Below are 15,951 nucleotides of genomic sequence, written 5' to 3' on the forward strand. Positions count from 1 at the left end.
TTCTGGAATGGAGCCTGTAGTCTGTTGCTTCCCAGGTCTGGTACTTGGGGGCGGGGATGGGAAGGGGGAGGAGGAAACCTTTATGTCCTTTCATCCAAATGCTGTTAGGTACCTTTTAATCAAGATTCCATGCAAGTTACTAGGTAATGCTATGTTGATGGCTACGGATTCTATAAGACGCTAGCAGTTACACACTGAGCAAACAAATGTTCAATAGAAAGTAGAATGGGGCCGTCCTACTTTGATATCCTGGCCTCTTTGACATTTTGAGACTACCAGCAATGCCAAAACAGGGTTATAAAAATAGTGGATAATGTAAAATATAACAGTAGGAATTTCCAAATGATAACTTGGGTGTAGAAAAAAAAACCAACCCAGTAACCATTTATCTAACTCTGTCCCTAATTGAATGCTTGTTTATTTGTGATGACAAAACATCGTCACTTAGTTGTTTTAGTCCTTCTATGAACTTGGATGTACAAAAACAACTCTTATTCTCTGACTTCTTCCTTACCTTTCCTCAACTCTTGAATTCTTCAGTTAACGGTAGGAAACCTTGCTCTTCATATCCCTATTCATTTTTCTCAAATACATTATTTGGGCAGATAATGGCTTCCTTTCAGCTCACTACCTCTTCCAGGACTTTGACAAGTATTATTTTGAAGTAGAAAGGTCAAAGCCTGCTTCTCCACCCTGCCTGAGGAGCTATGACTTCACTTTTGTGAGATGAGAAGCCAGTGCTACCCTAGCTGTTGCCTAGAAAGGGGATACACTCATAGATCAAAAAGGAATTATGGAGGATACTATTTGGGGATAATACCAAAATCAATATATAAACCGCTTCTTAAATATAAGGCTCAGGCAAAATAGTTCTGCTGGCCCTCTCTGTGACAGGTCTTGCCTCGACCCACACAAATGTGAGTAACATGAAAACAGAAGTATCGAAAGGAAAAATCTAAATCACACCAAAATCTATTCTCCATGTTTTGTACCTAATACAAGTCAAACCCCAAACCAATACAATTTGGTGGCAAATCTTCGAAGAGATAATTTGTGAGTCTTTAAGGTATGCAGAGGCCATCAAATTTCGTTAAGAGATAAGAAAGGCAAAGTTGGTATACTTCTGTGAAGGGGCATTTGATACATAAAGCAATAAAATGTGTTATTTGAGGCTAACTGGTAAGCCGTTTGACAAAGCCAGTGAAGAAGAAAACTCAACCTTTTGTCTTCATCTTCTTTTAGATTTTTTTTCTCTATTTTTTTCATATTTCTACTCATCACGAAAATTTGTAAGGCATTTAGTTTCCCACTAAGATGATAATATGCAGAACAATAAACAACTAGGTTAGAATATATCTTTAGTATTGTTTTTTACCTTGAAATTAAAATAATAACGGCATTCTGCCCACTGAGAAAGATAACAAAGATGTCTAGGGCTCTCAACTATCTTTACGTGGTCTCATAACTACTTCTTTTTTAAGTTTCTTTGATTTTGAGAGATTGAGCATCAAAGGGTGAGAGGGGCAGAAAAACTCGGGGAGAGAAAATCCCAAGCAGGCTCCAGGCCCAGCACAGAGCCTGACATTGGACCCTATCTCAAGACCTTGAGCTCATGACCTGAGCTGAAACCAAGAGTCAGGCATTAAACCAACTGAGCTGCCCAGGTGTGCTCCAAATCATAACTACTTGTAAAACACAGTCTTGCCCCTTACTTAGGACAAATCTTGGAGGGTCCATCTTCCCAAGCCAAAAAGTCCATTAATACCCTAAATTCACAAACTTACTAAGAGACTTATCCTTGGGTATACTCAAACTACTTCCTTTTAGAAATGTAAATGGAAGTTCTTCACACAGCCTAGGCAAAAATTAAAAATCATGTAATCAAATAGTCCAAAGATAATTTTATACTTTGAGTATTATAGAAGTAGTTTTATTGACATGTGTCTGATCTTTGCTTCTTGTCCTTTTTGTTTCCTTTTCTCCTTGTTAATAACTGGATTTATAAACTCAGATTTGGATCCATCTGTGTTAGGAATGCTTAGGTCATTAAGTACTGTTTAAAAGTAATTTTTTTATGGATGTATGATACTTGTTGGTAAGAATATATCATGTTAGTTTTAAACCATTTTCGAATGTGCAATGTTTAGATTTGTTTCTAATCTTACTGTAAACAGCTTTGTCAGAGTTATGAGCATTTTTATGTACTTACATACATACATGTTAGGTTGCTCTTCAGAAACATTATACTGATTGAAACTTGATGGGATAGAGTTAAGAGTTGGAGTTCAGTGACCCTACAGGCAGACATTCTGTCCTGTGAGAAAGAGATGGTTTTATTAGGATGTGGCATAATAATTGGTAATAATTCCTGTGACTTTTATTGATGATTATTGTTCCATCAACCTTGACCTAGAATGTTTGGGTGAGGGCCTATTATACAAGGAGAGAACAGTTAGTTTTTGTTTCCATATTTCCTTAGAAAAGGCAAAATTTCTGTTTAAATGAAACCATTCACTTGGACATAGAAACATAAACCTATATAACCCTAATCCATACTCTCAGCCTCCTGACATTCTAGAAACTCTCATCTCTAGCCACATAGATATCTGACCAAGGGAACATAACTTTTTTCTGTGCTTTTGCTCAGGTTGTTCATAACTCTTGAAATCCTTTTATCTAATTGGAGTCCTTCTTGATGATGCAATGCTTGATTCAAACTCCTATCCTTGGCAAAGCCTCCCAAAAGATCTTCTTTCAATTTAGAATCAGCCACTCAGGGCTGTGTTTTACTTCTGAAATAAACTTGCTCATACTCCTCTGGGTTTCACAATTTTTTACAACTAGATTATAATTTACCAAGTATTAATGGTTGTACTCACTATACTGTCTCCCGGAGCTCTGCATGTAGTAAATGTTCAATAAACTTTGATTGAATTGAACTGAAATGACCTATAATGATTCCATCCCTCGAGGTATCCATCAGTCATGTCTCAGGACTTGGGTAATAACTGCACATGATAATGTAGTGTAGGCTAAGAAGTAAGGTTTACTGGGGAAGGAGGAATTTCATACAGAGAAGGCAACGCTTCTGTTATCCTGATCAACCTGTTGTGGTGTTGAGAGCCATTCAGAGCATAGGGCATAGCTGTGTGGGTATATATTCTAGTTAACACACCTCACCCCACTGTAGTTACTGTCCTTATGTAGGGTGCAGTCCCAGAACCAACCTGTCTAGGAGATAATGCACCAGGACTTGTATATTTGGGTTACCTGATATTTAATAAGTCCTCTGGGAATGCCACATGACAGAGCACAAGGAGGTTTTGCATCAATGGTGTGTTATGGCTCCTCATGCTGGGGGAATGGAGGCAGTGATTCCTTCAGAAGCTGACTTCGGGTGCAGCCTTCCACCTGGGGTATGGAGAGAAGCACCTTCTCCTCTTTTCCTGCATCCCAAAGGGATCTACACACAGGCTCCCTGGTCACTTTCAGACAATTGTGATTACTGCTGTCTCAACTATTCTCCTTCATGTGGGACACCTTTTGAGACCTAGACCAAATTGCATTACTGTTTCCCTTCTATTTCTATGAATTTTTTGCAGCAAACATTTAAATGCTATCACCTGTTAGGCACTATGATAAGTGAAGGAGAAATAAAAATAACATAGTTTATGCCCATAAAATACTTGATGTCCAATGGGACTTTGTTCTGATCTAGTTAATTCAGGAAGCCAGTTTTAACATAATCTGTTTTAGGTAAAAATATTTAATTTTTAAAAATTAGTAGCTTATTAGCTACCTTATGGTGGAAAGTAAAGCCAGTCAGGGTATATAGGATGGCAAGATGACAAGTACCGTGCTAACCAGCAACCTCTAGGAATACCCTCCATCTTTCTGAAGACTTTTGTTATTAAATGAAAAGTCCTCCATTTAAAAATACTTTGAGAGAGACAGAGACTATGTGAGTGGGGGAAGGGAAGAGAGATGAAGAGAGAGAATTCCAAGCAGGAAGCCTGCTCAGGTCTTCAACTCACAAAACCATGAGATGGTAACCTGAGCCGAAACTAAGAATTGGACACTTCACTGACTGAGCATCCCAAAAAGTCCTCTGTTTTAACTTGGAACTCAGGCCGTGTACTTGGGGAGACTCGATGTAAATTCCTGAGAATACATGACTAGATAGTTGTTTTTGAAATGAAAATTCAATCTTACGGGGATATATTATGAGTAAAATTATGTTTTAAGTTTCTCTGCATTTTTGAATAATTGAAATCAATGAGATACATAAGGGAAATGGTTGACCATCATAAAAATTTAATGGACTAACAAATTCCAATGATACTCTTTGACCCTGTGATGAAATACATGCCTAGTCCTGATATTCTGGGGTTCCAGCTGCTCAGCTTTTCTGCGAAGCTGTGGCAGATGGAGGGGTGAGGCTTCCATATCTGCGATCCCTAGACTTGACTTAGTGGCTAACCTGAGTCCCACTGCATTCAGTTAGCAAAAGTTAACCCTTTTTCCTGGGGTACAACAAACCCATTATACCTGGGGGGGAGGGGGATGTACAAAAGTAAATGATAAATCATTAAGATAAACTTGGACACAAACAATGCAATAAACACATGTATATTCTTAAAGTCAGATATAAAGGGTCTGTTTACAGTCACACTCCATGAATTTAGTACTTTTTATGTAAAACATTCCACTTCTGGGACTCTGTATTTTATATCTCCTCTCCTGGGAGTAAATGGATGCCCTATTTGGAGACTGTCCCTAAGACTAGTCCCCAACTTAGCAGTATTTTTTAATGACCTTGAAATCTGTAATCTGTTCCCATAACTTTCCATGGTGTATGTGAAAAAAACTTGGCAAAATCATAACAGTGGCAGAGGTGGTATCTTTATGTCTTAATTTCTTTCACCCAGCAGGGTTTCTGTAAATACTAGAAGATGAGAATAATATTATTCTTATACTGGGAAAACTTGTACTTGTAGCTTTTATCCAGGGTATTGAAATTCTTCATAAAACACAACTTCATTAATCTTGAGGGAAATATTGAATAGGGCAAACTTTTCAGGTTTTCTTTCCTTTTTTTTTTCTTCCTAGACTCACTGTTTTTATGCTTGGATAAATCAGTATAGCAAATTATGCTGAAAAGTATCCTGGTAGTACAATTGAATCTGTTTTGACAAAGTGAAAGGTATGATTTGGATACAGGAGGAAGGGTTGGTTCATTTGTATCCAGCATGTGTATCCACTGGGCAGTGTCTGCCAGGCCCATCGGGTTGTAGAGGCTAGTGAAAATCCTGCATTCTCTGGTAGGCACCTGAACCCACTGCTACTTGGACAGCCACAGTGCTTCTATCAACTCTTGGAAATCCGGGGATCTATTTACCAATGCATTACAGAGATGGGGGTGCCTGGGTGGCTCAGTTGGTTAAGCATCTGACTCTTGATTTTTGGTTCAGGTCATGATCTCACAGTGCATGGGATTTAGCCCTATATCGGTCTCTGTACTGTGCAGAGTCTGCTTAGAGTTCTCTAGCTCTCTCGTTCTCTCTCAAAATAAATAAACATTAAAAAAGAAAAAAAAAAAACCCAAGTGCATTACAAAGAGCACAGAATTTGGAGATGGACAAACTTGGTTAGCCCCCCAGTAAACTTAGACAAATTGTTAATCTATAGGTTTAAGTTATTGCAAGTAAAAAACGAGAGTGATGGCAATAGTTACATCATAGAATCTTTACTAGGTTAATGGCAATTTAGCACTTGGAGCTCTTCCTTGGAACATTCAATAAGTAGAATTAGTTACAGGTACAGGGTTTAAATGTGGGAATGACAATCTACCTGGAAAATGGGCCAAAATTGCATGGAGCCGTACTGAGTAAATTCACTCTTGAAAGTTAGACCCAGAATTCTCACAAGGACAAATTTGATGGGTTGACAAAAACATGAATATAAAAAAGTAGAAATAAAAAAACTGTAATAAGATAGTTTTATTACCTGAATTAATATATGTAAATTCAAATAATTCTTACTTGACAAGTATTAGTTCCATTCTTGCCTACCCCCACCTCGTGCAGGGGTAGGAGGGAATCCTAGAGAATAGCCCTTGCAGGAGGAATAGGATTTCCACATGCAACGATGGGGGAAGAACAGCCTGGATGGTGTCCTACTTAAAGCATAGAGATAGGAAGCATGTTGATGAAATCATTGCAGTTTGACTAGATGATAAAGGACCCGTAAGTAAAAGATGAGGATGTAAGGTTAAAATGATAGCATATACCCAGATAATGTTGGATTTGCAATGCTAACTTAGATAATGATTAGTAAGAATGAAAAGATTGAGGAAATTCTAGGTCATATAAGGAGCACCACCTAATTATATGGAACCAGTGAAGATGTGGAGACTGGCGTCTATACAACTCAGGAACACGAATTAGGTTAACATCAACTGCAGGAAAAGAATGGCTACAACATGAGAGCGCTAACCATCTGAGATTGGATTGCTTCCTTAGTAACCTTTTCTTTCCTTTTCATCACTTTTAAGTAACTCCTATTCATTGTTGGGTAGAATATAGGAATAACATTAAAGACAAAATACACTGCTGTAAGTTACATAATGATGACTAACCTGAAAAATGAATTAATTATGTAAAAATACATTTACATAAGCGCTAATGTTAAAGAGGTTCTAATTTTTCAAGAAAACTCTACAAGGTAAACATTAGGGGGAAAAATGGAAATGGATTGTACTTCAAATAATTGTAGTATAAAAATTGTCACTTTAGTTAAACATAAAAGGCATTTCAAAAATATTTCCCATGTTGGAAGGCTTCTATTAAAATGTTTTTTTAAAACTCCACATAGAACTATTACAGAAATTCGTGTGTTTTAAGGATAGAGACTAGATCTGAAAATCCTTGGGTCTTTGTTGTTTGCCAATATCCATGCTTTTAAGGTTGACTAGTTTGTACCTTAAAGTTAAAGTAATTGTTAGGGTTGTTAATAGCATGCATTGCTTATCGGGAGACGAAGAACTTCTACAAAACGTACTTGAAATTGGGGTGAGTTCGTGGTAACTTTGTGAGCAGTGTCCTGCAGTAGAAATGGCATTGGAATAGAGTGAGAAAATGACAGGGTTCTAGACTCTTAACACCACTTGGCATCTAATATTCTCGTTTAGGCAAATCTCCCAGCCTCCCTTTTCTCTTTATATAATACTAACAATTAAATGGTATTTTTTGTGAGGACTAAACTATAGAAGTTATTTCTGGCCTTCTGTGAAAATGCTTTTGAGTGTAAACAGAGCTAACAAATGTAAGTCCATTTTGCATACAAATGGATAGGCTGTTTCCAGAATTAACTTCCACAATAAACATATATGGTGAACTCCTTTGCAGAAAAACCTTTTCATTCATTCCTCAACATCACTGGATAGTTATTGTGAGTCTATTATAAAAGGCCTTGATAAAAATAAAGTATATGATTATGTGTCATCCTCAGATACAGGAAGTAGAGGGGAAAAATGTCTCTTGCAAAATGACATTTTGTGCAAGACTGTACATCCAGATTTCAACTGACATGACAGTAATGAGCTAATGTTACATACTTTCACCGTTTAAAAAAATGTTAAAAAAAAAATTCCTATCACATATCAGTAGAAACCTTGAAGCACTCTTGTGGAATACCTGGAATTTGGACAACACAGTTTTAAGTTTTTAGAATTGGAAATTTCTTTCGCCTCATATGAGGCTATGTTTGCTAAATCTTTACTGCACAGTTATATTGTGAATGAGTGAAAGGGGGAGATGCTTTGCTTAAAATTTGGGGTATTTTTTTTCCTTGAGGTAGAAATATAAACATGGAAAAGATAGTATTTAACAACCTGCATCAATAAACTTAAAAACAATAAATCCAATTTAATAGTTCTGATATCCTTGGTATACTTATGTCTTCAAGAATAAGATACTTAACATTATTTAATATCTTCATTATTACTTCATGAACAGTTTAACTTTTCCTGTTTTAATGATCACTGAGGAAACAGACCGGTCATATCCATAAATACCACAACTTTCGTGAATTGCATTCCATTTATGATGAGTCTTTAATGTTTCTATTTAGTAGACAAATGTTATTTTTATGTACATAGGCCAACAAAGAACTTGTCTAAAGGAAAAAAAAACACAAATTTTAACTAAAAAAACCCAAAATATTTCTAAAGCCACCATTCTATGAGGCAAACACCCATACTATAGTCAAACTCATTTTCTACTGTGATCTATTTTCTATATTTGACATATGAAAGTGGATGATGACTGCCACTTAAAATTATGCTCTGGGGCAAATGTGCTTGAGGGTGAACTGTGAACTTTGTGATCTAGGTGGCTAAATTTCTTATGGTTAATAGAAGATTCCATGCAGTAAGGAGTTCTTAATTAAACAGTGTTGAGAGGATAACTGTGAAGAGAATATTATAAATTAATATCTGAGCATTTCTTCAGTGGTATTCCTTACACAGAACGTATGTGCAATCTTTGCATATATCCTCTTCATCTAGTATACTTGTAGAATGGGGGTGTCTTTGTTTTTGAAGATCTTCTAGAAGCAGGTGGTGTTCTGGCTCTCTGCCCCTCTACAGCTACCTGCTTACTTCAGCCCTACCTGGAGCCTTCACTCCCGCCAACACCTGGAACATAGTCTTAGAAAATATCATTGCTGACATTCAGTTTCCCATAATCTCTCTGTAACTGGTTCCTCTCAGTGTTCTGTGTAACATGGTTCCCCTCTCCCGGCTCAGATCAAATATTTTCTATCATCCCATCTTTCACAAGAAGATGCAAAATGAATATGAACTGCCACTCTTAAGGGATATTATGACTGGTCAGCAGGAGAGGAGGGGCAATTTTGGATTCTTGGGAATCCTGGGATATTTTTAGGACCTAGAAATGACAAGGAATTCTCAAAAACAACAAAAAACCATTTACTGATGACTCATAGACACAAGTGATGAATTAGAATCAGGCTAGCAGTTCTCAATATGACAATTCCTTTATTGTAAAGTTGTTGCAAAACAGCCAGTTCTGCTTTTTGAGCTTCTAGTAGATCTGGGGCAGATAGAAAGTGTAAGCAAAAGCATGTTAAGAATAACAAGTGGGTAGGGGATGCCTGGGTGGTTCAGCTGGTTAAGCATCCGACTTTGGCTCAGGTCATAATCTCATGGTTGGTGAGTTCGAGGCCCTCATTGGACTCTGTGCTGACAGCTGAGAGCCTGGGGACTGTTTCAGACTCTGTGTTTCCCTTTCTCTGCCCCTTCCCTGCTTGTGTTCTATCTGTCTCTGTCTCTCTCTCTCTCTCAAAAATAAACATTAAAAAAAATTAAAAAAAAAAAACAAGTGGGTAGTTGAAGAGAAAAAGGAAAGGGGGCCTTGGAGGGGGAAACTGTGCAGCAAGCACCATTGAACAAAAACCACTTCTTGATTTCCCTTCCTGGTTTGAAACAGTATCAGTGTCTCTGGTTTACGATGAAAAAATTTTTTTATAAGGTTTTTTTTTTTTATTTTTGAGAGCGAGGGAGACAGAGTGCAAGTGGGCGGAGGGGCAGAGAGAGACTGAGACACAGAATCGGAAGCAGGCTCCAAGGCTCTGAGCTGTCAGCACAGATCCTGACGTGCAGCTTGAACTCCTGGACTGTGAGATGATGACCTGAGCCGAAGTCAGATGCTCAACAGACTGAGCCATCCAGGCGCCCCTATGATTTTTTGTTTTTATTTCAACCTCGACTTCTGGTCTTAAACTTAGTGTGTAAAGTTCTTTAAAAAATGCTAATATTTGGTTTCATCTTAATAATTTAGCATGTAGTATTTATTTTTTTTCTGGATTCTCACCCTTACATGTCCTAAAAGGTGATGAGGCGTTACTGATACTAAGTTCTTCCAGAGTAAAATAAGGTACAGCCTTTGAAAAGAAAATTAGTTGTGACCTTAACTCGAGGAGCCATTAATTCAGATAACAAATCTGCCAAGAAATAAACAGAATGAAGGAAAATCATTAGGAAAAAATTGGCTTTACCTCTCTTTAAACTTTTTTTTTTCTTTTTTACATTTATTTTTGAGAGATAGAGCACAAGTGGGGAGGGGCAGAGAGGGAAGGAGACAGAATCCAAAGCAGGCTCTAGACTCTGAGCTGTCAGCACAGAGCCTGACACGGGGTTTGAACTCACAAACTGTGAGATCATGACCTGAGCAGTAGTAGGACACTTAACCGTCTGAGCCATCCAGGCACCCCTGCTTTACCTCTTTTTAGAATCACCAATTTGTGGGAGACTAATTTTACTAAATAAAAGATGTAATGCCAAAGCACCCTTTATACTAAGTAATAGGTTTACCAACACATAGTTATTATATGGCAAATACTGTGCATCATGAATAAGGAATTGAAGACGGGAGTGCAGTTATTAATATGAGTGGGCTAGGATCTTAAGTCATGCTAGGATATGTCCTGGAGCAAGGTTAAGATGTACAGCAATGGAAAAGTATGGGATGACAAAGTAGAATTTCACAGTGAGTTGGATCTTTGATATTTTTGAGTTGCTTCATTTCTTTTTATTCAGATCTGATAATCAAATTAATACAGGTAATGGTTATCAAATCACAACTTTGTTTTTAATTGAAGCAAAATTGAATAACATTTTATATGTTTAAGGCATACAACATCTGATAAATTTTTATATTACAATATATTTACAATTAGCAGTAGCTCACGCCTCTATCCTGTCACACAATTATCATTCCTTTTTTGTGGTGGGAATAATGAAGATCTAGTCTTGTAGCAACGTTGCAGTTTGTAATACATTATTACTGTCTATAATCACTGTGCCTCGCATTATATCTCCACAACTTCTGTATCTACTGGTTGCAACTTGGTATGCTTAAATCTCTCTGGTTTCCCCACTCCCTAGGCCCTTACAATTATTGTTGTGTTCTGATTTACAAGTTTGGCTTTTCAGATTCCACATAAAAGTGATAACATAGACGATTTGTCTTTATCTGTCTGATCTCTCATTTTGCATAATGCACTCAAGGTTCATCTGTGTTGTTGGAAATGGCAGGATTTCCTTTTTCTTCATGGCTGAATAATATTCCATTGTATCTGTGTACAATAACTTCTTTATCCATATACAAAACTTCTTTTATCCATTAATCAAAGAATACTTAGTGTTGTTGTAAAAAATGCTGCCATAAACATGGAAGTCCATACATTCATTCTGGAGAATCATTTCATTTCCTTTGGATATATACCCAGAACTGGGATTGTTGGATCATCTAGCAATTGTGCTTTTGATTTGTAGGAACTTTGATACTCTTGACCATAGTGGCTGAACCTATTTGTATTTCCACTAACAAAGTGTGCGGGTTCCCTTAAATTCACATCCTCACCACACTTATTAAATCATATGTTCTTGATACTAGCCATTAAAACCTCATTGGGGTTTTGATTTCCATTTCCCTGTTGAGTTCTGTTTAATATCTTTTCATGTACCTGTTGGTCATTAGTGTATCTTCTTCAGAGAATTATATATTCAGTTCTTCTGCCCATCCCCCCCCCCACATTACATTACTGTTAATGAGTTGTAGGAGTTCATTAAATTGAATATCAGATGCATAATTTGCAATTAGTTTCTACCGCTTGGTAGGTTGCTTTTTAATTTTGTTGGTTTCCTCTCCTTTGCAGAAGCTTTGTATTTTGTCATCCCACTTGTTGATTTTTTGCTTTGATTGAACTTTTGTTGTCCTAATCAAAAGACTAAAAACTCATTGTCCATTCCAATGTCCAATGTCAAGGAGTTTCTTTCTTTCTTTCTTTCTTTCTCTTTCTTTCTTTCTTTCTTTCTTTCTTTCTTTCTTTCTTTCGCGTTTTAAGGTATCTGGTCTTAAATTTAAGTCTTTAATGTGCTTAAAGTTTCTTTTTGTCAGTGGTGTAAGATAGGGGTTCAATTTTAATTTTCTGCATGTGATCCTCCAGTTTTAACAACACCATTGGTTGAAGAGATTACACTTTTCTCATTGAATTTTCTTGGCTCCTCTGTCAAGTACTAGTTGAATATGTATGTGGGGGTCTGTTTCTGGGCTCTCAATTCTGTTCCATGGTCAATGTATCTTTTTATGCGAGAACCATATTTCTTTCGTTATTAGAGCTTTGTAGAATAGCTTGAAATCATGAAGTGGGATACCTCTGACTTTGTTAAAATAGCTTTGGCTGTTCAGAGTCTTTTCTGGTTCCATACATATTCTAGGATTATTCTATTTCAGTGAAAATGTCTTAAGAATTCAGATAGGGATTGCCTTGAACCTATGGATGGTTTTGGATAGTATGGACATTTTAAGAAAATTAACTCTTATCTATGAACAAAGGATATTTTTGCATTTGTATCTTCAGTTTGTTTCATAAAGGTCTTATATATTTTATTGTATAGATTTTATACTTCCTTAGCTGTATTCTTAAATATGTTGCTGTTTTTTGATGGTACTGTTTGTTTCAATTGTTTTACAGATGTTTTATTGTTACTCTGTAGAAAAACACCTGATGGCTGTATGTTGATTTCATATTCTGTAATGCTACTTATTTTGTTAATAACTTCCAACAGTTTTTTGGTGAAGTCTAGAACACTCACTATGGCTGAGTTTAGATGAAGCCCCAAATTCTTCACACACTTCTCTGGGCAACAAGGACCTATAAGGTAGAGTAGGCAAGTGATGGTTTGCCTGTATGCCATCCTGAATGTTAGATGAGAATGATTTTTGGAGTAGCACCCATTTGCTGCTGGCTTTCCCCGACTTGAATGACAGGGATGAGCTAGTCTGCTTGGCTTCAGGAGCTAGGTAACTACTTTACTTTCTTAATAATAGACCAAAGGACCCACTCCCTTCCTACTGACCTTGAGAAATCTGTGAATACTGCATTACTGCACTAATTATTAAGGGAGAAGTAATATTATAATACAAACATTGGGACTAGAAGCTTCAGATGAAAACAACCAAGTCCTGACCTCTTTGGAACTTAAGCTTCTCTGCGGAACCACCTTCTCAGGCCGTTACTATGAACAAAAGAATGTGGTTGACAGAGTCTCTGTTCTTTGAACACAGTGGACAACCACACATAAGGAAAGGAATTCTCACTTGAGATTTCTCTGATAACTAAAATATTACCTGTCTGTTCTAGGTGATGGGGTACTTTTGTGATACTACATGAATGCATGCACGATTATACCCCCCTCCCCCACTCTGTGCCAACATTTGAATGCCATGTGGACCACTAACAACTTTGCCAAGTTGTATTTTTATAGTTGTATTTTTTCAATACAAAACTCAGCTTCTATTCCACTTAGTTGCTACTTTATTTTGTTTCCTCTGCAGTATGTTATTTAATCTCTGGGAATGGAGAAGAGAATTTTGTGCTGTCTGAATGCAGATGGACTTTGTTGGACTGTTTCAAGAACAGAGAAATGGGCAGTGAGATATAATTAATGAACATTACAGAGGAAATAGTTAATTTGCTTTCAGGACAGTATCTCAGTCTTAAAACTAAGTTTACTCACTGGGAATCTTTTGATCATGATTAAATTAGGAAACCCAATATAGATCTCTAAAGGATAAACATGCTGTAATTTGTCAAAAGCTAGAATTTTACATGTTTACTCAAGTGGCTTTTTAACAGACAGTAGTTCCATTTGTAGAATTTGTGAAGGAAATTACAGGGATTTCTAAATGATATTGTTTATAAGAATGAAATGTCATGCAGGGCCATTTCCTAGTACATTAAATCGAACCAAAGGACAGTTCAAATTTTCCAAATGATACTCCTTAGTCATTTACTAACTCTAGTCTTTGAATTGAATGTGAATTTCCTGTGGCAAATTGCTGACTGCTAGTCTTTTTGATAGGACACTTAATTACATGGTTCACATCTTTTCAGATTCAGTCTCTATAATCAAGTCAATGAATATTTCTCTCAATATGTAAAAAGTGTATAAGAATTCTGGTTTGTATTTGTTTTTTGTATCGGGAAACATACATTGTTTCCTATATGACTATTTATTGGGGACATAGGAAGGAATAGAATGAGTGTCTTTGGGTAAGATGAGATATGCTAATGCTATATTTCTAAGGAAAGACCAATGTTGTGTGTCTGATTAATAAGACATGTTTAAGAGTGAATATTTTCACACAAAATACTGTCCAGCAACCTTACCTTGATATGACTTACAGGTTTCAATTTCAGCTTGTTTCACTCCTCCTTCTCAAAGACAAAGCCAGAGTAATTGACATCACCAAATTAGTGTATATGTGACTTCATACTGATCCAACAATAATCCTCTGAGTTCAGTTTTCAACCCTGAGTATTTATATGTCTATTAGGGGGATAGAATTGAAAAATATGGTGATTAATACAAGTAGTAATCTCAGGAACTTGAACTGAAAAATGCTATTTTCATTTTTCATAGTGTTCATCTACGTGTGAGTTAAAACATGGTCCTAAGTGAAATTGAAGTATTAATACTTAATTAAAAATGGAAAGACCTAAACAAGTTTTTTCCATGTTCTTAGGACTCTTGACATTTGTAGCTACTGATAGTTCACTTCTGGGAGTGAAGGGTACATGGGTAAGAGGAAAGAGGAATAAGGTGAACTAGAAGATACTATACACTGAAGTCCAAGATTCCTTATTTCTTATCTTCTTAAAGAGAGCCTAACCCAATGTTGTGACTACAGCAAGTTGTTACAACATTTCTTCTAAACACTAAAGACTAGATGATAGTAATCTGAGGCTTGGTTCTAACGAGCTGGTACTTCATTATCTTCACTTACTATATGTCTCGAATGGGCATCATAATACACTGTGTTAGCTCACTATGTTTTTTTGAACTCAGAGTGAGACCATATGTAGTAATCTTTCGTAATATAACAAGCTAATTGTACTAGACAAATGGAAGTCTGGTGTCTCTTTCATTTCATGTCTTTTTAGATAAGAGTCCTAATAGATCTGACCAAAAGAACACAACCCAAAGCCTTTAATTATTCATCCTACCTTTTTATCTCTTGTAAAAGATTCAAAGAGAAAGGTATTTTTAAGAACATTGGGACAGTTACTGAACTAGTGTGTGTGTGTGTGTGTGTGTGTGTGTGTGTGTGTGTGTGTGTGTTTCCCTGCAAAAAATCACATAAGATTTATTTGGTTAATAAACTGCTTTTGAATTGTCATTTCTCATTTTCTAATTTGAAATAGTCAAAGCATTAATTTTGATGATAGAGTCCCTCATTAAGCCCATTCTTACTTTTTCCTTTTAATCACAAGAAAATGTACCTCAGTCAGTCTTTGTAAACTGAATCACATACTGTCTTAAATTATTAAGGCCATGGAAGGACGGAACAAAGTTCTAGTAAATGACTTGCCTTAAAACAGACTTGACAACCCTCTCATGATCCTGATCCCAGTCAGATTGTATACTCCTTTATATCCTTGAAGCAGATCCAAACTGAAATTCATATTTTATTACCTAAAACTATTTTTTATTTTCTGTATGGGGAACAAGAAAGAGGAATCAAGAGCTATGGATAGAAAGCTTTCTACCTGTCGCCTTATACCCCATTACTACAGTATGTTTGTTTTCTTTCTTGGATCTACTCTGGGAAAGTGCTGAGAATTAATTCTTTTCCCAGGTATGCTCTGAGGAGTGGGTGGGGGGGTATGGGTGGTAGAGAGGAGAGAATACTCTGGAGCTGCTAATTTTTAAGATAGTAGCCCTTGCCAACTGCCACTTTTCCCAACTATTGAAAAGGACATTGAAGAACTTTATTCAGTCCTATGTTACGAATCAAAACAGGGCAACTGTTTTATCCTTGACAAATTTTAGGGAGGAGAATAAGTTTAGGACAGCAGGCCAGT

The sequence above is a fragment of the Panthera leo genome, chromosome A2 (genome assembly GCF_018350215.1).
Source record: "Panthera leo isolate Ple1 chromosome A2, P.leo_Ple1_pat1.1, whole genome shotgun sequence".
NCBI lineage: Eukaryota > Metazoa > Chordata > Mammalia > Carnivora > Felidae > Panthera > Panthera leo.